Source organism: Chamaea fasciata, unplaced genomic scaffold (genome assembly GCF_029207755.1).
Source record: "Chamaea fasciata isolate MVZ Bird 193981 ecotype frontalis unplaced genomic scaffold, bChaFas1.0.hap1 SCAF_11, whole genome shotgun sequence".
NCBI lineage: Eukaryota > Metazoa > Chordata > Aves > Passeriformes > Sylviidae > Chamaea > Chamaea fasciata.
The window spans coordinates 21,756,831-21,783,214 of NW_027094096.1; the positions used below are offsets into that span (position 1 = coordinate 21,756,831).

At 47.8% G+C, this 26,384-nt stretch overlaps 1 pseudogene; it reads left to right on the plus strand.

The window, feature by feature from the left end:
- Window positions 1–2,217: 2,217 nt before the first annotated feature.
- On the plus strand, window positions 2,218–26,057 carry LOC136295361 (uncharacterized; annotated as a pseudogene).
- Window positions 26,058–26,384: the final 327 nt, after the last annotated feature.

Sequence of the window (26,384 nt, forward strand, 5' to 3'; positions counted from 1 at the left end):
AAATAGATGCTCCCCTCCCTCCTCGGGAGGACAAGGATTAAAGGAAAACAACATGGAAAAGAGATTGAAACCCGCGGGAGCTGGGGGTGGAGACCACCAGCTTCAGAGATGTTTTTAGGAGCTTCCAGATCTAAGCTCAGCAGATTCTTCAGCTTAACTTTAACCATCTGAACAGCAGTTCTCATATTTTAAATTACTCAGTGTCCCATCTCTTAGAGTGGGAATGAGACTGGAAGGTGCCTCCAGTGACCATCAAGTCCAGCCCAGTCAGGGCCACCTCCAGCTGGATTTTGGATAATTTTCATGGCTCACCCCTGGATTCAGTGCATCCCTGTCCTTCTTGTACTGAGAAGTTTGTTTTTAAGGAGGGAAGTGCATTTATCACCTCTCATCTACAGAAAAAAAAACCTTCCTGAGTGTCTTCAAATCCCTAACATTATTTCACCAGTAAAATGATAAAATCTACTTCAATTTGCCACTCTAACAGTGCCTTCACCCACCCTGTATTTTGCTCCCAGAAGGGGTTAATGTCACACATATGCACACACCAAGGGTTTTTATATTTTTGTAGCAAGGCAACAAAGAAATTCACTTAACCACAAGTTCTTGGACTGATGCATTATTCATTTTGTTATGTGACAGCAGAACAAAACTGTACCCATAAATATATAATGTTACACACCACTTTTAATGTCGTTTACATTTATGGAGTAATTGGCTGTCTTCCACATTATCCTCTCTTTAGTCACTTCTTTTTAAAGGGAATGTCATGAAATGCAGCTTGTGACATCAAAGATGTGTTTATTCAGGAACAGGGACAGCAACAGGCTGGGATAAAGCCAGGCATCTCAAGCTCTATTCCTGAAAACTTTTTTTAAGTCTCTGGAAGGATCTTGGAGGTATCTTTACACCGTTTTCCCACATACAAATTGCTGTTTTCTCCTTTTTTTTTTACCCCCCCTACGATTAACGTGAGTTTTTAAATATTCAGGAATGCAAGGAGGCGAGGTGAGAAAAAGGACTTGTGACGAGGCTACAGCACAGATCCAAAGGAAGCACCTGTCCTACAGCCACAGAATCCTGGACTGCTTGGGATGGAGGGGACACCCACATAACCAAACCTATTCCTTCCACAAGCCTGCCACTAGAAAATCCTCCTGCTTTTGCCCATTCCCGGCAGATGAGTGTCACGGACATAACAGGGAATTTCACCGTGCCAGACAAACGCAGCTCAACTGCCAAAACCAACCCTGAGTCATTGCCTGAGCAGCAATTAAACTAGAACAATGCGGACACCCAGAGCCTGCCTTTAATCATTCCCCCAGCCCTGTGTTAATTAGCTAGACTGCAGAAACCACTGACATGACGAGCCTGTAGGAGAATAAAAAGTAAAACTGAATTAAAAATTCAGTAAATTATACAACAACTCTTCCCTATCAAACTATTCTAAAATATTCATGTCTGGCTTTCCAGGACCTAAAGAGGGCTTGCGAAGAGGCTGGAGGGGCACTTTTCACAAGTGTGATGATAGGATAAGTGGGAACGGCCTTGAGCAGAAGATGGGCAGAGTTAGATTGGATATTAGGGAAGAAATCCTTCCCTGTGAGGGTGGAAAAGCCCTGGCACAGAGTGCCCAGAGAAGCTGTGGCTGCCCCTGGATGCCTGGAAGTGTCCAAGGCCAGGCTGGATGGGGTTTGGATCAACCAGGATCGTGGAAAATGTCCCTGCTCGTGGCAGGGGGTGGAATGGGATGGAACTTTAAAGTCCTTCCAACCCAAACCATTTTACGCTTCTAAAAAGACAAAGGTCCCTCCAAAGATCCCAGGATTGTTAATGAAAATTCTTTGTCTTGCGGTCCTTATTGATCAGATTGTGTTTAAGCGAGCAGGTGGGTGAATGCTGGTGCCTCACTGGCAAGGTCTCATGATGCATTTCCCGCAGGTCAGGGGGTGATCCTGCCCCTCTGCCCAGCCCTGGAGGGCAACACCTGCACCTGCTGTGGGCCCTTCCGGCCTTCCCCAGGGTGGGACTGAGGGATGAGATCGCAGCCCGGCGGGTGTCGGGGCTGAGGGCCCGGGGCCGCTCGGCTCAGGGTCGCCGGCCCTCAGGCGGGCCGAGGCCGCAGCGCCGCCCGCCGCCCGCAGGGGGCGCCGCGGGCCCGCGCTCTGAGGCGACGGCGGCGGGCGGGAACGGCGGGGCAGGGCCGGGCCTGCGGGGATGGCGCTGCTCCGCTCCTGCCGGCTACATCCCGGCCATCCCGGCTCTATCCCGGGCATCTCAGCTATCCAGCTTTTCCCGGTGCTCCTCTGCTCCCACCCCGCCCGCAAGGTCTCCCTCGAGGCGAGCCCGCCGCAGCCCTGCAGATCCCTGCCGGCCCCGCTCGGGTCCGTGTCCTCCGCTCCCGGTGCCCGGGGCCGCTCCCGATGCCGTTCCCGGTTGTTATTCCCGTGTCCTGCCACTCCCGTGCCCGTGGCTCCCCTGAGGAGCCGCAGGGAAAAGGGGAATGGAAGCCCCGGGACCCCCGTTCCCGCAGGGATGCGGCTCTGCGGGATGGGATGCTGGGCTCTCCCAAAAGGCTCTTCCTTCTGTTCTGTTGTTTGGCTTATTATGGTTAATAAAACCACAAAATCCTCCAAGAACCCCGTTTGGGTTGGAAGGGATGGTAAAGCTCATCCCATTCCAGCCCTGCCATGGGCTGGGACACCTCCCATTGTCCCAGGTTAAGATAAGCTGGGATTGTTCTCTGGGAACTGGCCTTGGTTTCCAGGTGAAATCTGACCAAGCAGAATTCGTAACCAGGAATGTCTAAAATGCTTTCAGAGAATAATTTAAGTAAAAATCCAGTGAGCAGGTTAATACTTGGACAGGCTTGCCCTGGTCACCCCATAGCCCAGCTCCACCTTTTCCTTCCCCGGCAGGAATTAAATGATGAACACTGGAAAACTGAACCCCTTTTGGGGCTCGAGCTGTTCTTAACTGCAGTTTAAAGACCTTGCACACCGGCCAAACACACATCTGACATCCTCATATATCACTTGCAGTCCTGGTTATCTGACATCCAGAGCGCAGGGATGTTCACAGCAGCTGGAGAAGCAGAGGAGCTGTGGCAAACCTCCCAAATTCCAGGGAAAACCTGCATTTCCTTGTCTGCGCTGGGAGGCTGTTCCTAAGCACGTGGGTTTCACTTCTAAACCACTGTCTATTTCTGTTTGCTGACCCCGGAGTAAGATAATAAAATGAGGGAAAAGTGTCCAAACAAGAGGCTCAGGTTACTGATTCCTTATTCCTAAAAACCTTGGGCCACAAGTGTTGTTTGTAGCTGGATGAGCACTAAACCTCTGCAGAAAGGATTCATGCCAAGGGTCCAGGGTCACACCTTCTCTGGAACTTTTCCATGTGGAAGTAACCAATATTTGAGCAGCAATCTAAGAAAGAGTATGAGGTTCCGGGCAAAGAATTGTTACAGGAACACAATCCATTTTTAATATAATTTTATAATCTGGGGGTTGGAACTGGATGGTCTTTAAGATCCTTTCCAACTCAAACCACTCTGTGCTTTTCTCATCACTGACAAATTCAATACTACAGGAAGCAAAGAAATGTTCTGGCAGTCTCCTTCTCCTCTTTTCATGTGGAATTCCTGGGTTTGCTCTTCCTGGGACAGGACATTTTGCCAGGGATTTAAGAAAAGCAGCAATTTTTGTAATACTAAAATTATAGTCTCAGGGACTGGCAACACCAATATTCTGCTGCATAAATATTGAATAATAACAACCCCACAAAATCGAATTTAAATACCATGTCCTGTTTTAGTGAGTCTGCTCAGCTGCACAGTGCCAGAACGGGATAAAAAAATACTTGAAATACTACTTGCAACATTTTTTTGAACTTTAAAAGTTATTTTCAAAGATGACTACAAAGTCAAATAACTTCCTCAGTCTAAGCAGAATAAACTGAATAGATCCTCCAGGCTCAGGTGATTTGTCAGTGTATAGATGTATGTTGTAATTTTTTTTTTTTTGTTTAATTGGTATAGGTTCAATGATGACAGTTTTCTGGAGAGGCAGCCAGTTCCTGCAGGAAACTTGTTCCAGCCTTTAAAGTCAGAAGGACCTGGAGTCTCATGGAAAGAAAAAGGAGTTTCTGGCCAACAAGCAAAGCGAGTCCTAATTTTACAGAAAATGATGCTCTGTGAAAACAAATTTTGAAACTTTTTCAAGATTTGAATAGTTTGGTGCGTAATGGTGGCATCATTTAAGGAATTTTGGGGACAGGATCACCCTACATTTGCCTTCTGCAAGTTTTTTATGCTTCTCATGTTAACTGTGGAGTGTTAAATAAACTCTTTGACACTGTGTTGGGTCACTGATAAGGCTGGATGGATTTTAGTGGCTCACCTGGAACCTGAGTCATAACTTACTTCTTGTTCATAGCGTTATCTCCAAATTAATTGCATGGAACCCAACAAATAGATAAATATTCTATGTAAATATGTTTTTAAAGAGTGAGTAGCATGTTCAGAATCTGGGTAAGTACCTCGAATGAAAGTACTGTGACTTTATTAGCATCACACTGAACATGAAATATCAGAGTTCTGGTCTTAAATTCCAATAAATTCCCTGGTTTAGCTTATCCTGTAGCAGATTTCTGGCCCCTCAGTGTCACTGACCACCTCATCCACCATGAGCTCAGACTAAAACGCTGCAATGCTAAATTTGGAGTGCTCCATATTGGATCCCACAAAGTGTTTTTCTTTCCTGGAAGTCCAGCCCGTGTCTGTAATGAGCGAACAGGAGCGAGCATTGTGTGGGTGATGCCTCGTTCCCAGTGGCTGTGTTTATTCCCTGGGATTTGGCAGGTTCCTGTGGGAGGCTGGGGCTGACTGGGAGCTGCTGCATCCCTCTGGATGCGCAGGGCTTTGCACCGAGGGTGTTCAGCATCCCTAACGGGATTTGGGGATTTGCACGGGGTAGGAATGGAGGCAGAAATCAACTCCTGGGATTGGATCTCCATGCAGGAGTGAGGGCTCCTCAGCCACTCTCAGTGTCTCCCCAGAAGAGAGCAGGAGAATGTGCAGGAATGGAGAGCCCTGGATTTGGCACCTGCTGCAAGAATGTGCCAGAGATGTGTGGGAGTGCTGGAGCCTTGTCACAGGGCTCATTTCCATTGTCTGCGCTCTGCCTGCTGCACTCCCCTAAGTTGAAAGTCTTAAGCAGTTCTCAGATTCAAACACGAGTAATCTTGCCTGAAGCCTTTTTGCAAAAGCTGCCTTCTTTCTTTCTTTCTTTCTTTCTTTTTTTTTTTTTTTTTCCTTAATTTTATCTTGGATATGTTCCTCTATCTGCATAATACAGATAGAATAATATGCCAGGGAAGCATGTTGTTCGTGTTTGCAAAAATATTTGGTGGTTGACAAATGAGCTTGATGTACTGTGCTGTTGTACTGACTTGACACTAATCTCTGCCACTTAGAGCAAATGAGAATAAATCACCTCTCCTCTCTTATCTTCTCCACCCCGAGTTGTGTGTGCACTTGCAGCTCAAGCCGGCTCAAGGTTTATTTAAATCCACGCTTTCCCACCAGTCCTGTCCTGCCAATTCCGTTTGGGTTGGGAAAAGGTCAGGAGCAGCACTGGAGCTGGCACTTGCACAGTGCTGAATCACTTGGTCACCGAGTTCAGCTTCCACACGTGCAGGTAGGAGATGACAAAGGAGAAAGGGGGAGTGATCTCAGCAGCTAAAAATGCCTGGAAAAAAAAATGGGATTGACTCCAAAGTCTGTCCCAATAAGGGAGATATAATTTAGTGGCCTGGTAAAAGGGCTGTGGAAATCAAGTGAAATAAAACCACGCTCGCTCAGCTGTTGAGCTGCAGAAATGGGAGCCGAAATATTAATTGGAGAGGGGCTTTACATTAAAGCTGTCATGTTTCTGGGCACAGAATTCAGAAAGGTATGTCCAGTGGGCTCAGGTTTGGGATTGCTCCGTAGTCCTCATTGTCAATCTGAATCACAGCTCTCCAATTTAGGGGCTTAAGTGGAGCTGTGAACTCTCTGTTCATTCTGAGCCTGGTTCTCTTATTTCTGCCATCTATAAACCAAGCCGTAATTGCCCAAATATTTACACTGATGTTTATTTCTGGCAGTGATTTGGTGTTCGTCGTTCACATTATGATTATGAAGCAACATTTCTGTGCAGTTGAGGTATTTCAGATTATTTGCCTGCTGAACAAGCAAATGTTTCATTTCTTTCAGATTGTCACTACTGCTTTTTATGTGGACTAGGACCTAATTATGATTTGACAATTTATTTACTGTAAGCTCAAGAATCACAAGGTGACAACAGGTAAGTTTTCACAACAATAAAATGTTCTCCATGATGTAGCACAGTCTTCACAGAGAGATTTTCCTACAGCATCTAAGTACATTTTTTTTCACAGGGATCCAAAAATTGAGTGTACAAATTCTGGAGTCCTGAGACCTGTTGCCTTCGGTTTTCCCTTCCTTCTCATTTCTGACCCACACACATCTGTGAATATTTTCCATGGAGTACTTTCAGTTGATGTAGACATAAAAAATGCAAGAGATTTTTGGAATCTGGTTTAACTGATTCCATGGTTTTTGTGGAAATATTGTGGGAGTTGAAACCAAGCCTCATTTCTTTGTGGGGTTCAGTTGGTTTCCTCCCCGTTGATTGAAAGTGGGCTTTATTTTGCTTATAGCAGAAAATACATTGACATCTTCCTGTGTTCTGTTTCAATATATGCATTTAAAAAACCGTATTCCAGGGAATGAAATTACTGGAGTTGTGCTCGAGCAGATCCTGGCAGTGGCTGGAATGTTCAGCCTGCCCAAGGACTACTGTTTTGTCTGAAATGGAAGACAGCTCTCTTCATATTGTATCAAATCAAAACCATTAACTCATCAATTAAAAAAAAAAAAAAGTAGGAAAGAAAATCCACGGTACAGCAGAGGTAACAAAAAGCTGAAGTAAACCAGATGCCTCCCCACAGAGTGAATGGGGGTAAAGCAGATTCAATATGGAACTGATAATAAACCTGGAGAGAGGGCAGTGCCGAGGGGTTTCCTTCCTGCTGCCTCCTCGGGCAACAAACCCAGGCTCTGGAGCATGGAACTGCCACTGCCTGGTCCAAAATTATACAATCATCAATATCTGAGTGAGATTTTAGTGAATCACATCCCAAATATCCTCACTTTTGCAGGTTTTTTTGTCAAGACGTGTGGGAAAAAAAGTTACACTCTGTTCTATTCTATTCTATTCTATTCTATTCTATTCTATTCTATTCTATTCATCAGTTGTGTTTAATGACTGTTATTTAATCATAAATTAGATCTCTTATATAATTATAATTTAAGAGAGAGGGTGAGAATGAACATTTCCTGTCAGCAGCAATGTCCACCAAGGAGTTCCCCAGCAGTTCCTGCCACCCTCAGCACTACAACAGTGAGCAGGGGTGGGCACAGAGCCCAGCAAAAAAAGAGGTGGAACTTCCACTGCTGCCAAGAAAAAGAGACATGAAATTCTACCTTTGCGTTTGCATGTTTGTACTGCAAACAGAAAGTGACCTCAAATCAACAGCAGATGTTATTTTTCAGCTAATTTGTTTGTGTGTCATTCCAGGCAGTCCTGGCCTGAGGAATTTGGGCACAGCCTGGATTGTGGGGTGTGGAGCTCCGAGGGTCGCTGCCCTCTGTCAGCTGCTCCTCAGGAACCAGCAGCACAGCCCAGCAATCCCAAGGAAAAAATGTCAATTCTTACCTGTTTCCATTTAAAAAAAAACCCAAAAAAACCCACCAAGAAGTGCCTGAAAAGTTTGTGTACTTTAAAAAACACCTGGAGGATTTTTTAAACGAGGATTTAGCTGTCATATACGTGGATGTTTTTTCCCACCCATCCCAAAATCAAGAAGTGATAAAATTGCTTCTTTCAGCAGCTTCCCAGGCTTTCTGTGTGTGCTTTGGGCCCTGAGGATGCACTGCTCTGAACTAACAGAACATAAACCTTGTGTCTGCGCCTGTGGGAAATGCTGTAAACATCCACGTGGAGACCACAAAAAAAAAAAAAATCAATAAAAGGGGAAAATCACCATTGTACCTGCTGCTGTCAGTGTGGAGGGAAAGTTCACAGCCCATTCCAGCAGTTTGATGGCCCTTCTGCTAATGCCAGGGAAATAATTGTAATCCAGCAGCACGGCCCAGCGGGGAGGCAGCTTATTTTCAAAACACAGCCACAGCGAGAAAACCAGCAACTCTTAAACTGTGAAAAATGAGTATTTTGCTTTCTCCAGACAAGACTATTTTTTTTTTTTTTTTTAGTGGCTCGAGCTATGTATTTGAGTTTTGGTTTGAGTTATTGTGCCCAGGATTTTTTAGCAGGAGGAGGACTGGATTGATATCAGTGTCACATCCCAAAGCCTGGCACCAGTTTTGATCTGCATTGTTGTGAGGTGAAGATTAAACCCTTCCCAGCCCTCTCTGGTCATCTGAAGAGCAGCACTGCGCTGCCTGAAAGGAGTTCTGTCCACAAACTCAGCCCGTGGACTCTCAGTTTAATCCTCTGAAATGCCTTGGAGCGTTCTTGCCAAAATCCATGTGCTTTTCTTTTCCAGAACTCTCCTGATCTGATTGAAATGCCAGGCTTCATTTGGAGCTGCGTGTCCTGGCTGCTCCTGGGCAGCAGATTCCCTCAGCTCCATAAAAACGCGAGGGGCTTTTTGGCACTCGTTTATTTGATTTTCTGTTCCTTCCAGCGTTGGATTGTCCCTCACGCTGAGCCTTCCTCAGCTCAACCCCTCACTTTGTTTTGTGACTGAAAAAAATGTTTAGTTTTTTTTCCCATTCAGAGAAGGATGATGAGGATTTTAGGAAAATGCCGGTCTTTGATTGCTGGAAAAACGTTGATTGGCACGGAAGAGGAAGGGAATATTTACAGCTGGATTTATCAGCAGAAATCTGCTTTGTAGTATTGGTGTCATGAGCAAGTGGCATCTCCCCACTTTTCTTTCTCCAAACTATTCCATCCTGGGAATAAAACTTAGAATTAGCGGAAAATTTGTTTTAAATCTTAGCCCCTTTTCACCAAGGTGCCATTACCTTTCCCCACAGCCTCTTCACTATCAGTATATTTTAAAAAACCCCCAACAAACACATCAAAAGACCAGAAGATTTTACTTTGTCAATTATGTACAGACATTTTAATTGACTATAGAAGCGATTCATTAATTTCTAAGCGTATTCAACTTCCCTCTCTTCCTGCAGTGCCACTGTATTTTCAAAAAGATCTGCTAAATAGACTGCCACAGCCACAGATTCCTTAAAAACCAGTTCCCATTTGGAAGCAGATTATCCTGCTGTTTGCACTCCCACAAAAATGGCATCAACCAGAGATCTAAGCCCTGTAACAGCTCCTGAATTTTCGGTGATTTGTGCTGAAACTCAGCAATTCAGGAAGACATGGACAGGAATGACTGAAAGAGTTTGAGTGGGTTATACCACAAAATGCCCAAATTATCTCTAACTGTCTCCTCTGGGGTACATTTTAATGTTTCTTGGCATTTACAAAACTGTTATTTTGATAATTTGTGTATAAAATTTGTGTTTAGCTCCAGAGAGGATGCATGGAAGGCACCTTTTACCTGCTCATTGCCTTGGCCATGATGGGAAACTGCACTTGTGGGCTGAGCCTTGTCCTAAAGATGCCCAAACCCAAATCCTCCCAGGTCCTCTGCTTTGTTCACCACCTTCCCTGGCTCACTGGGAGCTTTGGAGTTTTGTTCCTTGACACTTTTATAAAATTTTCCTGTTACAGTTTAAGATTCAGGGTAGGCTTGTTAATAAATAGATCATAAATAAAGTGGATTTTTTAAACCACATTTTTTCTAATCTGCTAACAAAATCTTCTTGCTGAACGATAATTTGTACCCTTTCTAGAATGATAATTTTCACAAGAATAGCAAGTTTATAGAAAATACCAATATTAAAGCTACTTTGAACAGGTTAATTTATAACTTGGAGACAATAAGTAGACACTGGAAGTTGGGAGGGGTTGCACATGGTGCTGGGGTGTTTTTATATTTAATATATTCATACCCAGTGTAGTAGTCATTGTTAGTCATGCTCTTCCTAGGTGGAGCATTGGCGTTTTGTGCTTGAGAAAGGAAAAACAAAACCTTTGGAGGAACTTTTATACCTTGGCTTTAAACACCTGGTGAACAGGGATGGATTGGGACTGTGCTCTACAGTCACCCTGGCTTGTTACTAAAGCTTGGATTTGCACTTAAAAGAGTATAAAAAGATTTTCTGATTTTTTTTTTTCTGTAGGAAGTGTGTGTGAAAACACCTCGGTGCCTAAGTCCATGAACTGGACCCATAAACCAGGATTGAACAAGGAGGGATTCCAGGCATTTTGTGTTAATCCATCCCAGATTAAAGGCAAGTTCTTCCCCAGATTTACCTGGAACTCTTCCAGGAGTTATGGTTTCCAGGAGTTATGATTCCAGTCGGTGTCTTTCTGATTAAAGGAATTTCAGAAAGCCCTGCAATCAGAGCAGTGACCAGTCAGCCTCGGGATGGGCCCTGAAATTCCAGTGTCATTCCAAGCCCCGGATTGAGGGCTGGGTAAAACCTTCTGCACCACAGAACACAACCCCCACTGAGGTGGGGACACTGAGCTGTGGGTCCTGGCCTGCTCTGAAACAAATTCTGCTTTTATCTTTTCTGGGACACTGCATTCTGTGAGCAGACTGTGGGATTCAGGGGGTTATTCCATGAACAAAGTCCTGACTTCCTCCTGCTCCAGCCCCAGCTGGAAACATAAACCAGGCAGTATTTATTTACCCCAAACCCCCCAGAACTTGATTTTGACGACCCTCACAGTACATTCTGTACAGATTTACAGATGCTTTTCTATGACGGACTCCGAAAATCAACTTTTTATTGTTCCCAAAGCTCTCCCCCTCCATTCCCTGCCCTGGGATTGCAGTGCCAGCCTGCACATGACATCAATTCCTGGCTTCTGGCTTGATTGAGGTCTGAATCCAATCTTGTTAATAGTCCTCCACTTCAAATTGTATTGGAAACAGATGCCTCCAAATCAGGTTGAGGAGCTTACAGGAATCTGGTCAAGTATAAAGTGTTGGTTGGGAATGGATGAAGTATTTGTAATCAAGAGAAAACAAAAGCAGACCTCCTGCTTGGAGAGCCCTGAAGGTAAGGAAGGGACTGCTTTTAAGAAGAGCTTCACTGCTGCCTCTTGCCAAGCAAGAAAATAAAAATCTGACAAATTTATCCATCACTTCAGTCCAGAAACCAAAGGACAGGCTCACCTGGGTCTTGGAAAACAGGAATTAACTCCCAAAGTCGTAATTTCAAAGAAGGAGGTGTTTCATCATTGCTATTTGTGTAACAGCCTGTTTTGAAGAGAAATTGCCTAATTCTGGTTGACTTTATTCCCGATTGTGTCCAGAGTTTCATTAGGTGGAAAATAAACCCTCATTTCTCAAGGTCCAAGGCAGGATTAAGAGTTCACTCACTCTGTGTCTGCTGCACTATTCCTGTGCTTCCATCTGACACAGACTAATCCTGGAAACAAATGGGCTCCTGCACAGGATTCCCCCGGAGCCCCTTCAGCCTGGTTTAGCAGGGTAAAAACAGCCTCACCCCAAAGCTTTGGTGGCTGCAGTTGAAGGGGTTTGGTTGCACAAGAAGCCAATTATTCCCATAATTAATGGGAGCGTCCAGTTGTCTGTACAGCAGGAGCTGCCCTCCTGTTCCCTCTGAGAGGAGTTTCATCACTGCGCACTTGAATTTTAAACTGGGCACAATTTCCTTTTCCAGTCAATGTTTCCTCCCAGCAGGAGATGAGGGGGATTCCTCGAGATATTCTGGAGCTTGTTAGAGATCCTAAATCCAGGTTTTAGTAGAGCTTTATGTTCTGTGCATGACTATTTAACGTTCCCCTTGTTCACAGGGCTGCAGTCCTACATGTTTTAAAGTCCTAAATCAGTCCAGCCCTTGGTCTTGGAGTAGCCCCATCCTGAAGTTTCTAAGAGCCTGAACCTAGTGCAAGTTTTTTCTGGAAAACCTCATCCTTTCCTCTTATTTCCTCCCCTGTGTCCTTCCTTCCCTGCTCCCTCCAAACCCAAACAACTCTGCTTTGTGTTTAGCTCCGAAAAAAACCCTTCACTGAGATTTTTCCCTTTTTTTTTTTTTTTTGCTTTGACATCGCCCTATTGTCAGGGAACTGTGTTCAGCTCTTCCACATGTTTTCCTTTTCATTAAACATGGCCAAGCTGTGGCTGGACAGCCAGAGTTTATTCAGCCAGAGCCAAGCTGCTGTACACAGAATTCTCCCGCACCTTTGGAATCCTTTCTATCCCTCCACAAAACATCAGGCCCTGCAATTTAATTACTGGGCTAAAAATAGAAACCTGGCTTGACAATTGAGCCAGGAGAGTTTCCCCAGCCAGACATTCAACTTCTCTGCACTCCTGCAAATGCTTGGGGTTGCCTCCAGTTTTTAAACTCAGCTGTTAAATTCGTCTCAGGTTTTTAAATTGCCAGTCCATTGTTTAATTTCACGGAACAAATTTGCTGCAGTAGCTCAGTGGCTGTCAGAAAGTTTACCCTGGAACTCACTTGTGTTGTCTCCTCCACTCTGGGCTCTCTCTTGAGGTCTGAAATTTACTGGATTCAGTTTTTTAGCAGTTTAGCATTAAAAAAAAAAAAAATGAAGCAGCTGATAGATTTGCTGCAGAAAACCTTCTGGAAATACTCTTTAATAAGCTGCACAATAATTAGTGTTTTATCATTTATTCACCTGCAGAGCTCTGGGGCTGTTGCCAACTTGGTGGCTCAGGGTGCTGCAGCCCAGGGCCTTGGGGATGACTTTTCCAGCCTTAAAAATTCCATGATTCTCTCATTCTGTAAGCCATGGAGGGACTCCAGCAAATTTTCCCTTTCACAGGGAAGCCTCTGTTAGAAACCAAAGTGGTTTGTACCGAGCTCAGAACTCAAGTACAGAACTCCTCAATTATCCAGCAAAACTTTGGGGAGAATTGTGATTGTGTTTGAGGGCTGTCTGTGCTCCAAGCCAATAATTTTACTGGAGAGCTGACACCATCAGGAGGAAGGACAAGGACACACTTGTTAATTCCTTTTAGATGAGCAGTGTTTCAATGGTCTGCCTTACAATGGGGATAAATAATGATGTCTTATTGCACAACTCGTGTTGAAAACAGCTCAAAACATGGAGTCATTTCTTGTCTGAGTGTCAGTGCCTGGAAATCTGACTGCCTGGAAGTTCTGCAGGGGATGAGAATTGTGTTTTGTCACCAGGCCCTGCTGAGCTATTCCTAAGAACAGTTTTAAAATAAATTTTAATAACTTTTTCTCCTTAGCAGCCTCTCCTCTCCTTTTATACATTCGTGGGCTGATCATGAAGCTCCTTTGATTTCTGGTAACTTAAAGGGACACAACATAAATTTTGGTTTTAAATCGGAAAAACGAATCAAAAACAAATTCGTTTTTAAATAATAAACGAATGGATTCAATGGACAGTATTTAAATTCCTGCCAAAAGCACACACTGCAAACGAAATGTTTTCCCTGTGCTTTTGAGGATCCACCTTGGAGAACTCCATTACTTTCTTAGTTTCAGTCTGTATTTCCCTGATTTCTGGAGTGAGTAGAGGGAATTAAAAATTAACCTTTTCAGTCTATAAATTGACATGCAATTTGTTGTCCTCCCAGATTTATCTGCTGTACACATGAGATTAGCAATCTCCTGCCTGGCTGTGATTGAAGCCACGACTTGTTCCTTCTTAATGCCTTCAGAATTTGTTCTTCCATCATTTCTTCAAAGATTATTTCTCCTTTTCCTGCTGCTCAGTGTAATCCTGTTTCGGGGATGTCTTTTATCCCCGTTTCATACTGCTGGTTAGAACAGCCAAATGTGGGGTGTATAAAGTTGCTGTGGTTTAATTTGAGGCTTTTGATTGAAAAGAATTTGGATTTTTAAATGTGAAGCTGCGGCAGTTATTTACTGATAGGTCATATATAAGTTATTATTGTGCATGGGTTAAATCAAAGTTTAGGCTTGAGAAAATGTTATTTCCATGCTCAAATATTCCAGGTTAAAGGCTGAAAGGCAGATCCTGATCACCTCTTCCTTAATCCCAGGAAAACACAGCACGGAGCTCCCATCCCAGCTACTTTATTGGAGAGCAAAGTGCCTTAAATCTTCTTGATTTATTTTACTAATTCTTCCCTGGTGCTGCTTGTAATCCGAGATTAACGGCATTGTTTGCTAATTTCATTGTTTGAACTATCATGGAAATCTCATTAACTAAAGGAAACATCTAAAATGTCTCCAGGGCTTTACTTTTAAACAAATTAATCCCATTCTAAACAAATTCACCCCACCGCAGTTCTCTGCTGTTGTCAGAAGACTCCTCTAAGGCTGGAGTTACTCCTGGTCGTTACATTCCGGGTTTGATCCCTTGTTCAGTGAGAAAACTGTGTCTAAAATAAGAAAGCTGTGCTTTATTTGCACCTTCTGCCTTTCTCTCAGAATGTCAGGTTTTCCCAAGCCCATCCTTGTGTTCCCACACCCCAAATTTGTGCTGTTGGGAAGCTGGTTCAGCACAGGTGTGGAGCAGCACAGCCACAGCTGGTCACTCTGGCCTCTCCTTCCCTCTGTCCCCCATCAACGAGCTCTTCAGCATCCTCTGGAAGCAACAAAAGCTGCTCCAACCTTTTTCTTTGTTTACAACCCTTGTGAAAGGGGCAAAAATCCCTTAATAGATAATGTGGAAAGGACTTTGGGACACTGAGCAGGGTCACTGCAGCCCCTGGGACACATCCCAGCAGCACAACCCTTCCCTGTTCTCCCAGGGACAAAGGGAATGGCTGTGTTACCTGTGAGTAAAACCTGATAAAAGACAGGCCTGGTAAAATCAAGCTTTTGTATTTCAACTAAAAGCCAGCCTAAAAAGTTCCAGAGAGAAAAAAAAAAAAAGAATAAAAATCAATTTACATAATAATCTATTCTTATAAAAAATAAATTGCACCTATTTAAAAAAATTCTACTCAGATAAAACATTCGCTTCCCAAAAACCAAAAATGTAAACAAATCTAAGACAAAAAGTTTAATAAACATGCACACTAGCCATTACTAACCAACGAAGTAAATTTCAATGAATTACTACACAAATTCAACCACAGTGCCTTCTAATATTTATATAAATTATATAAATAAAGGTTCAGCTATTTAAAACAAAAAAAAACCCCAACAAATATCCTTCTCTGTACAACAGCTCTGCACAGGGAGGGCAGGGCCGGAATTGCTGGAACAGCTGGAACAGCTGAGTGCTGGGATAAACTGGGATTGCAGCTGGAACAGCCCAGTTCCCTGTTCTGTGCTGGGATAAACTGGGATTGCAGCTGGAACAGCCCAGTTCCCTGTTCTGTGCTGGGATAAACTGGGATTGCAGCTGGAACAGCCCAGTTCCCTGTTCTGTGCTGGGATAAACTGGGATTGCAGCTGGAACAGCCCAGTTCCCTGCTCCGTGCTGGGATAAACTGGGATTGCACAGCATTCCCTCCAAAAGCTCTGGACCTGTCCCCTGGAAGCTGCTCCAGTTTCTCCAAATCCCAGTCCGTGAGTTTCCCGGCCCTGCTGCCGACAGTGCAGGGTTGAGGAGCCTCATCCCAGCGGGAGAGTTAAATCCAGCCCCTGCTGGGGAGGGTGTGAAGGGAATCCTCATGGCAGGAGGGAGGATCCATGAATATTAACAGCTCGTAGTGCTTCGGTGTCCATCTCGTGGCTGCCTGGGAGAGGCTGCTGGAAATATATAGGATGGAGACAGGGCATTGATTCATTCCAGGATGAGGGAGGGGGTCGCCCTAATGTGCTCCGAACAGCTTTTAAATAATGTCTGCGGAGGAATTAAGATCAGTTTAATCCGACTAAATAATACCCCTAATGATAAACCATTAAAATCAAGTTGACTTTTAGATTCGAGCAATTGTATCAGACAAGGTGATTACACTCACCATCAGTATTGATAATCGTTAAAATAGATTAAGCCACGGACTGAGAAATGAGAGATGCCGGGTGGCTCTGGCAGAAGCGCTGCTCTGACTTTCCAGCAGGTCCCCTCCTGCTCCCTGCAACATCCTGCTGCTCCCCGGGGATTCAGGGCACGAGAATGAGCAACTCTTGAAACAGCACATTTTATCCCAAAATGTCCTTGGAGGGTGGCTGCAGCCAACAGGAAGGAAAAGGATTGTGTGGTCTTGCCTTGGTCCTGCGTGGAGCCCAACCCTTGTTCTGTTCTTGAGGACGTTTTCCAGGGCGGGAACACATCCAGAGGGAACGGCCCTCACTGGGGACTGAGCTTTGATCTCCTCAGCAGCAGCCTGAGGTTTCTCCTCTTCCAGGAAGTTCTTGTAGATGTGGCCCAAAGTGACTCTGAGGAAGCTGAACATGGAGCAGAGCCTCAACTCTGAGCTGGACATGAGGCAGCCCCAAAGCCACCAGCCCACGGGCTCAGAACCAGATGGTCTTTGAGGTCCCCTCCAACCCAAACCATTCTGTGACCCTGAGACAACGGGAAGGACCAGAAGCAGCCAAGGCAGGGGGGACAGGAGGAACCACCTCATCAGAACGGATCTTTTCTTGCCACAGGCAGCACTTCTGCCCTGAGATCAGCCAGAACCCCAGAGCCTGATGATAAAAATCCCCCCCCACATCAACCAGAGAAGGTGTCCTGTGAGTGGATGATGCGGAAGAGCTCTTGGGCACGTTGGAGAAGGAATTGCTGTGTTCCAAAAGTGCTCCCTGTGAGCCACCTCGCCCCCCTGAGGGCTCGAACTCAGCCTGGAGCGTTTGGGGTGCTCCAGAGCAGCATGGCTGCTGCTCTGCTCTGCTCTGGGAGTATTGATATGGAGCACTCACTTGTCTGTGCCTTCAATTGCAAAGGGCTTCTTAAAATTGATTACTGGTCTGGCTCAAGTTATTGGATGACCCTGTAAATACAGAGCGAGGATGGGCGTTTTATGATGTCTGACTTCCCTACAATATTTTTTTATTAAGTACACGGTAATGGAAATATTGGGTTTTCATTCCTTGCTTGCTCCTTTTCCAACAATTGCCAGTAAATCAAAGTTTGCAAAGAGCTGCTCGGCGCTGGCAGAGCTGACAGAGCCCGGTGGGCACTCATTTTGGAGATGATATCCCCTCGTTTCGAGGCACTCAGCAGACTTCAGCGCTGATGTATTGACACTCCCAGCTTTCAGGTCAAGGAAATCGTGCAGGAAAGCATTTCCAGCGGAGAAACACCCATATTTTAAAGGAAGGACTGCTGGTGGTAGCGACGCCAATTTGCTGAGGTACAAAAATGCCACGCTCGGAAAGCAAGGAAGTATTTCTTCCCTTCTTCTTCCAACATCCGTGTCTGTGTGTCTCCAAATCCATCAGGCGCTTTGGATAGCACAGAAATCCCTGGGAGCCCCTGGCCAGGCTTGGGCCATCACTTCCACCACACATCTAAGTACCCACAGCCAAGCAACTGGGCTCTTTTTGGGGCACTTTGATCCCTTCTGGGGTGGTTTGATTCCACCAGGGGCAGTTTGATCCCTTCTGGGGTGGTTTGATTCCACCAGGGGCAGTTTGATCCCTTCTGGGGTGGTTTGATTCCACCAGGGGCAGTTTGATCCCTTCTGGGGTGGTTTGATTCCACCAGGGGCAGTTTGATCCCTTTTGGGGTGGTTTGATTCCACCAGGGGCAGTTTGATCCCTTCTGAGGTGTGGGTTCATTCAAGTTGGCCCAGGACAAATAAATGAATAAATAAAGGAACCATCAATGTCCAAGCAGATCCACAGTCATTAATTTAGGGATGAGTCCTGCAGTCCAGCCTGGTCTCTCAGGGCTCTCTCTGGGTTGAGAGGAAACAAAAATTCATATGAAAGAAAAGTTTAAATTCTGAACATCTATTTATTTCTTTCCCTCCCCCTGCATTTCTGTGTTTGTTTTTTTTAAAGTGGAACCTGGGAGCCCCGGCAGAGCCCAGCACGGGCTGGGAGCTCCCACCCCTGCACGCTCCCGGGAAACCTCATGGGATCCTGGAATGGTTTGGGTTGGAAAGGACCCCAAAAATCATGCCATCCTGCATCCCACATCCCACAGCACATCCCACATCCCATCCCGGCCGGAGCCGCTCCCAGCAGATGGAGCAGTTGCTGTTCCAGCGCTGCCGAGCCGTCAATCCCAAACTCGGCTCGGACCCGCTGCTGCTGCCGCTGCCCCCGGCTGGAAACCTGCCACGGAACCGAACTCCGGCCCCTGCTGCTGCTGCTTCAGCCCTTTCCTTCCCTTCTTCTATCAGCCTCAGCTTCCCGAGCTCTGCCCGTGTTTTCCTCGGGTTTAGCTCCCACGGGGCCGCTGCATTTTTTAGCAAACTCTTTTCACCCGGCAAATAGGCGATCAAAGACCAAAAGCACTCGACAGTAAATCGTGCTGCGGGTGTGGGTTGGGGGTGTCCCTCCCGGGGGGAGCAGAGGATGCCCACAGAGCCACCCCCATCCCTTGGCACAGCTCTGGCAGCTGGGGACACCTCGTGCCTCTGCACAGGGGCACGAGGAGAGGGGACGGCCTCAAGGTGTGCCATGGTTGGATTTTGGGAAAATTTCTTCCCAGGAAGGGTTGTCCAGCCCTGGCACAGCTGCCCAGGGCAGTGGTGAGTCCCCAGACCTGGAGGGATTTAACACGTGGCGCTCGGGCCCAGGGTCAGTGTGGCCTTGGCAGCGCTGTTGGACTCGATGAGCTCAGAGGGCTGTTCCAACCTGAACAATTAATTCTCTGAGTCTGTCCCTTGACTTTCCTGCTGCTTTAAAAAGGGATTTTTCCCTTCCCATCCTGCCCTGGCTGCACATGGCTATGGAGCGTGCTGCCCTCTCCCTGGGCGCTGGTACTGCTGTGATAACCACGAGGGTTAAAACCTGAGGGTTTCCATCTGCTCTGCTGGAGGTGAACCTTGAGGTCCAGGTACCCCCCAGAGTTTGGGAGGCTCAGCCAGAGCTCCAGATGTTGCAGTTTGGAGCTGACCCCGAGCTGGTGAAGCACAAAGGTGGGATTTATTATTGCACCCTTCGTCCGCACATCGACAATAAGATTGTGTTACATAATCAGATCTCATTTGTTATTTATTGCTTTCTCTCCCCGCGGAGATGTGGATGTTCCTCCCTCTCTCCCGGTGGATAATCCCCGTGGTTTTCCTGCCGGGGCTGTGGGAAGTGCTGTGGCATAGGTGGGGAGCTGGGGGCTGGAGGGATGGCTTGAAGTTTTCCCGAAGAAAACCAACATCTCTTGCCTGTTTGTGCCTACAAAACTGAGGGAGCTTCTGCAAAGGGTGAGTTCAGGGGCCACGGCTTGTCCTGGGAGGTGAAATGCTACAAAAAATGCCCCAAAAATGCTGCTGACACCAAACCCCAGCACTGCTTGTTGAGGTAACCCTCCCGTGCCTGCCTGCTGCCTTTTCCTGGCAGGGAAAGTGCAGGCAGGGCAGGTGGAGTCACCCCCGGGCTCCTGCTGTGCTGCCTGGGCAGCAAAATCCTCATCCAGGTGCTGCCAAAGTGCAATTCTTGCTGCTCAGTGCAACAAAACCTGCAGCAGGAGCGCTTTCGCTGCCACCCTCCCTGCCCAGCAGCCTCCCAGAGCTCAGGGAGGTTTGGACAACGCTCTCAGGGAGTGGTGGGATTTGGGGAACGTCCTGTGCACGGCCAGGAGTTGAAGTGATCCTTCCAGCTCAGGATGTTCTGTGATTCTGGGACTCTTTTGTCCCACAGTGAGCTGAGCCCATCCCTACCCCGGGTAAAACCAACATCTTGCTGAGAGGAAGTGAGCTTTAGGATTTAGAAATAGCGGGAGGTGAAACGGTTTGGGGAGGACTCTGCATCGCCCCAAAATCTACAGGTGCTTGTGGGTGCCAGCTCTGCTGCTCACACAGAGCACTGGGAATAGATCCTGATCCCTAATCCGGGTGGATCCACTCTTGGAGCATGTCCTTCCTCCTAGACTCCCCCATGCGTCAGTTCCATCTCCCAAACCACAACAGACAAATGATTTCAGTTGTGTTTTGGATCCCCACAAATTTAACGTGACCCCCGCCATGCTGCAAGAACTTGCCCCAGGCACAGGTTTGATTTTTCACCCTCTTTATCCAATATTCCATCTCACACATAAAATCAGGTGCATGATGGGGACGTAATAAATGTTGATCTTCTCGCTCCAGCTCTCTGCTAATGTGATTTTTTTTGGTGCTGCATCGCGTAGAAAATCTGAATTCTTGTGTTCTTATGTGGAAGTGCTGTCACAAACCCCAGCAAGTTTTCAGTGTGATGAGACCCTTAAAAAGGAGGGGGGGGGGGGGGATTTTTTTGTTGTGTTGTAGTTACTGATGTCTCCTGCAAAGCAGATCCTTAGGACACAGGAACAGCTCCGGAATCACTTGGAGCCTCATGGAATGCAGGGACAGTGGTGGAAAACCTCCCCAGCTTCTGGACAACTTGGCTGGTTTTGTCCTGCCTCTGCTTTGTGCTTCTCTCAGGTTTTTCACTTGGGAGCAGCCTGTGTCCCCTCCCTGCCTGTGTCCCCCACTGCTCTCACACAGAAAGACTTTTCCCTCCAGCCCAGCATTGCTTGTCTAAGGTCACTGGTGTCCTTAAGGTGACAGCAAGGGACAGTTCCCTCTCCAGGCAAAACTTCCCTCCAGGATTCCTGTCCTGGCTCTGGCTGCTGCACAGCACAAGGCTTTCTCACTGACGGTCCCAAAGGTGAACTTCTTGGTGAATGTCTGATCGTTCCTCTGCAGCCCAAATTAATTAAAGGACACGGGATGTGTTGTATGGAATAAATGGGAATTGTTTTACGTGGTGGAGTGTACAACACAGCAATTATAACGTGTGACCTTCCAGGGCAAATATGGGAAAACAGAGTCCTGTGCTGGGGTGGGGAGGGTGCTCCCCTGCTTATCCACACATCCCTGGGTGAAGTGGGAACGTGGAGTAATCCAGGAGGAATTAATACCCAACATGACAGATGGATAATCCAGACCCATGTAAAGCGTTGTAAGCACCAGCTGCACATGAGCACCCTTCATCCAAAACATGTGTGGGTCCCCAGCACAGCATTCCCTGCAGCAGCATTCCCTGCACCAATATTCCAGAAGAAATGACGTTACTGACAGCCCACTCAGGAGCAGTGCAAACGTGCATTTCCTGCAAATTCTTGGATTTTTCAAACTGAAAACGGGGATGTGGAGCCACCAGCCAATGGTGCCAGAGCTGCCAGAACCCAGGTTTGTCTGCAGAACCATCATGAAATCATCAGAAGGTGTTGCTGAGAGGAGCATCAGCCCAAATTCCTCACAAACCCTTTCAGATAATAAGGCCACGGTCAATAAGACATGTGGGAGAGGAGGAGAGTTGGAAATTCCTTTGGAAGAGATCCAGAATTCTCCTCTCAGAATTCTCCTCCAGGATGTTTGGAGCACTGGGGAGTAGTTCCAGGAGTGTGGGGGAGGCTGTGCCCAGTGATGTGCCCAGGAGCCCAAACCTGCACAGGATGGAAGGAAAAACTGTTCAATCCTCTAGAAAGCAACCCAAAATTTAAAATTTGGCTCTTTAAGACATTCAATTTCCAGTTTCTAGGGGAATTGTTGCTTCTCTCCGTGCTGGTGGTGCTCCCTCCGTCCTCACATCTCCAGGAGTTTGGGGTCCCTGGATTCTACTCAGGGTGAAGGCTGTGGGGAGCAGTTTAGGGAGAGGGAATTTTTTTTTTTTATAATTACATTGATAATTTCGGGGTTTGCAAAAATTCTCAGCTCCTGATCCCTCCCACTGCTGGTATTTGCTTCCCAAAAGAGAAAACAGGGTTTTGCATTTCCCAGCCACACCGAACTTGGGCTCCTGACACTCGACCCAAATCCTGTCCCAGCCGAGCTCTTCGCGGCTGCCCTGAAGGGAAAAGGGAATCCGGAGGAAGTGTGGGGAAAGGGAAATCAAACAGAGAACAAAGAAACGAAGAGCCCAATTTTGGGGAGGGATGGTGAGCACTCCTGCGCACAATCCCCTCCCTCCTGTGCTGCCTGTGTTCACAGATTCGTGCTTTGACTCATTTGTTTTGACTCATCCTGTAGCTCCAGCTGTGGCAGCAGCTTCTAAGAGAGCGGCTCAAATACAAATTTGATGTTCAAGTGGAGGAATCCACAGAATTATTCAAGTGGTGCAGAAGCAGCCTCAGAAAAGAGTGTGTGCAGCATCTCAGTCATTAATGTATTATTCCCTAACAGCAATCCTCGTTCTTTGAAAGAGCAGAAAGGCCTGATTTGGGATGCTCCAGTTTGTATAAGAATGTTAAATATGCAAAAGCTTTTCCAAATAATAGTTTTATTAGTTCCTGGTGGGATCACACAGTGATCCAATCCTGCTCCGTGCAGCACCCGGGGCATCTCTACCCACAGGTCCCGGGATGACATCACACCTGGAAGGGCTTCATTTGCATAATAAGTTCATTAACAAGTAATTAAATGGCAGGAGTGAGGGCCCCCACACCCCTGGGTGGGATGGGCAGGGTTTGGTGAAGGAGCCAAGGAGCTTCTCCCGGTATCCCTGACCCTGTTTAATGTTCCTGTAAAACCATCCCTGTGATGCACCAGAACCACGGTTTGTGCTTCTTATCAGAGCTCTTATCAGCGCCCAGGGTTTGGACAGCACAAACCTGGGTGGGGTGGGGGGAGCTCTGACCACGGCCAGCGGCTGCCCTGGGGGTGATTTTTGTCCTGGTGTCATTCCAAACACCCAAAGGCAAATCCCAGTGTGGTGGCTGTGAGGGGCACACAGCTTTGTTGGAGAACAGCTTTTCCATGCAAGCTGGCTGCAGGAACACAAATCCATCCTTGAACCACCTGGACAAGGGCAGCGAGAACATCCTGAGTGTCATCCCCACCGTGCTGGAGCAGCATTCCCATTCCCAGGAACAAACAAACCCCAGGCCCTGGCACAGGGGGCAGCTGGTGCTGGGCCCTGCTCCGTTGGCTCAGGCTGCTGGTGGAGTTCACTTTTTACTCTTTGGGAAGGCTGACCTGAAACAGAGACTGGACAGAGCTAGAAAATAAAGTAGATATTTATTGAAAGGCCTTTAAGGATCCACCTTGGGCAGGACAAGAGCCTGGCCAGGGCTACACCCAAGGTGGACCCAAAATGAACACAAAATGGTCACAAAATGGACACAAAGTGGCTGCCTGGTCACCAGGTCTCACACTTTTGTAAGTTTTGGTCCATTTGCATTTTGGGGTTTAATTGTCCAATCCCAGCTCCAGGCTGTGAGGTCCCATCCTTCTTGTTCCTCCCTCCAGCCCACCCTTGTTTGTGCTTTGGGGCCTGAACATTGTCCTTGGTGTGCAGCAGGAGAAGGATTTGTTTTGTGTCCCTGCTGTGTGCAGAGCTGAGTGACACTGACTGTGAGCTCAGAGCTGCATCCCTGGGCAGCACAGGATCTGAAACACCTAAAAGCTAAAACTCAAGGCATCACTTTTAGCTTTAATCACAGCCTGGGACCTTGTGCTCCTTCCCCAGTCCAGAAGCTCTGGCTGGGGACGGCCACATCCCCTGTGTCCCCTGGCTGGTGTCACCCCAAGCCCTCAGCTCTGGGGCAGCCACTGGAGTTGGCATTTGGAGCTGCTCAGTATTCAGTGGCACCGCTTACCTAATGCACAAGGATTTAATTCGTTTCTGATTGATCCCGTAATTACAAAATTTGTTTAAAGCTGTTATATTATCTCCTTATTTGACACAATATGGCACAATTTTGTTATAGTATTGAAAACCAAATAAGACAACTGCAGCTGGTAGCATTTCAAAGAGCCCTTCCCTTTAAGATGAAATCAATCCCGTTTCAAGTTTATTCCCTTGCTTTAGGATCGAGGCTCTAGGGGTGTATTTTGCTGAAAAAAAATGTCTTTTTGATTTTTCAGAAATTCTTTAGATTAATATGCAGCTGTCATTGCAAGGCAAATCCAGCCCGGCTTTCATGTGCTCCTCTCTCCCCGGGCTGTGGCGAGTGCCCAGCCCTGCCGGGAGCCACCACGGCTCTGGTGGCACTTGGGGCAGGGCCATCACGGCCACCACGGCCACCAGGGCCACCAGGGCCACCCTGCCCCTCGCCCCCGCCGCTGCCCCGCCCTGCACTCACCGCCCCTTTTAAACCCGGCTTAAAGCACAAACCCGTGACAATAACAGAGGGTTTGGGTCCTTTGTGCGGCCCCTGGAGTGTCCTTTGAAAAGTTGTTTAACTTGCAGATCATGTCGACGAAACTTTCCGAGGGGGGGGATGCTTTGGAGTAAATAGACGCTGAAGGGCCTAAGTGAAGTTTAAATATTTATATCAAGGGTTGGGTTATTCTTTCAGCGGCGTCGATCATGGAATCACACAAGGGTTTGGGTTGGGAGGGACATGAAAACTCATCCGATGTCCCCTGGGCAGGGACACCTCCCACTGTCCCAGGGTGCTCCAAGCCCTGTCCAGCCTGGCCTTGGGCACTGCCAGGGATCTAGGGACAGCCACAGCTGATCTGGGCACCCTGTGCCAAGGTCTCACCTCCCTCCCAGCCGGGAATTCCTTCCCAAAATCCCATCCAGCCCTGCCCTGTGTCCATGTGAAGCCATTCCCATGGACGCGCTCTACGGAGACTCCACCTCAGTCACAGGCTCATCCCAGGTATTCGGGAAAGGAGTTTTCCCAATTTTCTCCCTGCACCCCATCCCTGCAGAGCCCCCCCGGGCTGCTGAGGACGAGGATTTCCTCAGCCCAGCCCGTTCCTGCCCCGGATTTCCCTGGGTGGGCAGAGGAGACCCTGGGGGCTGCTGGAGCCACTGCCCTGCAGAAAACGCTGCCACAGCTTTCCAGACACTGTCAGGAAAAAAGGAAAGAACTTCTCTTTTTATTCTTTTCCTTATCGAGTAGAAAGAAAGAAGGAGAAGGGTTGTTTGAGTGCCGCTGTGGACTCCTGAGCCTGCCCAGCTCCTTCCCCTGCCGGAGCATCCAGGCCGGGGAGAGCAGGGGATGGATGCGGTGCTCCGGGAACGGGAGTTTGGGGCGTTCCTGAAGGCTTTCAAAAGCTCGTCTGTGAGCAGGGACAGGGATCAGCCTCTTTTTCTTGCAAGTCGTTTCACAGAGAGCCCCGCTGTCCCCTGACATCTTCAAACGCGGCGCCGGCAGAGCGATTGAAAACACCGGAGTGTGCGAGGGCTGCGGGGACGGGCGGGGGAGCCGAGATGAAATGCGGGAGATCCGCTCCTGTGCTCAAAGCCTGGGCCTCCCCTTCCTCCGTACCGCCGAGCCCGTCAGAGCAGGGTTCCTCTGCTTCCCTGGGCCCCCGAACCCGGCCTTCGCTTGTGCGGGGGGAGCTGGGGGGGGTCCCCAGCCCCCCTGGGTGTTGGGGTGCTGCCAGGGCTGAGGGTGCTGGGGGTGCTGGGGTTATGGGCATGCTGGGGCTATTGGGATGCTGAAGCTGCTGGAGATACTGGGAGTACTGGGATACTGGGGGTGCTGAGGATGCTGGGGGCACTGGGGATCTGATGGTTCTGGGGGTTCTGAGGGTTCTGGAGGTTCTGGGGATTCTGGGGGTGCTGAGGATGCTGGGGGCACTGGGGATCTGATGGTTCTGGGGGTTCTGAGGGTTCTGGAGGTTCTGGGGATTCTGGGGGTGCTGGGGGCATTTGGGGTACTGGGGTTCTGAGGCTTCTGGGAGTTCTGAGTGTCCTGGGTGTGCTGAGGATGATGAGGATGCTGACGGCACTGGTTTTCTGATGGTTCTGACGTTTCTGGGGGCTCTGGGGTGCAGCAGCTCAGGCTGCACCGAGGTCTCAGCCCTTCCACCCCGGTCCCTGCCCGTCCCCTGCAGCCGGGGTCCCCACCCCGCTGTCGCACCCCGAGGGTCCCCAGGCGTGCCCCCGAGGGCTCTCCAGGGGCTGGAGCTGAGCCTGGACAGGACCTGCAGAGCCCCGCAGCCTCCTCGGCTCCTTCTCCTCGCAGCAGGGACGCAAACGAACGGCTTTGGAGCGGTGTTGGATAAATACAATGTTTGTTCTTCCTAATGGATTGCAGCAAGATATGGTAAATATGAACTCCCAGGTGGGGAAATGCATAATTCATCAGCATGCTCGCTCTGCCTGGCTCCTGATGAACGCGTGGCTGCGGCAGAGTTAATTCTCCCCACAGTAGCTGGGATGGGGCTGGGATTTGTGCTGGGTGCAGCGCCGATAACCCAGGGCTGGTTTTGCTCTGGGGCTCACGCAGCATCGAGGG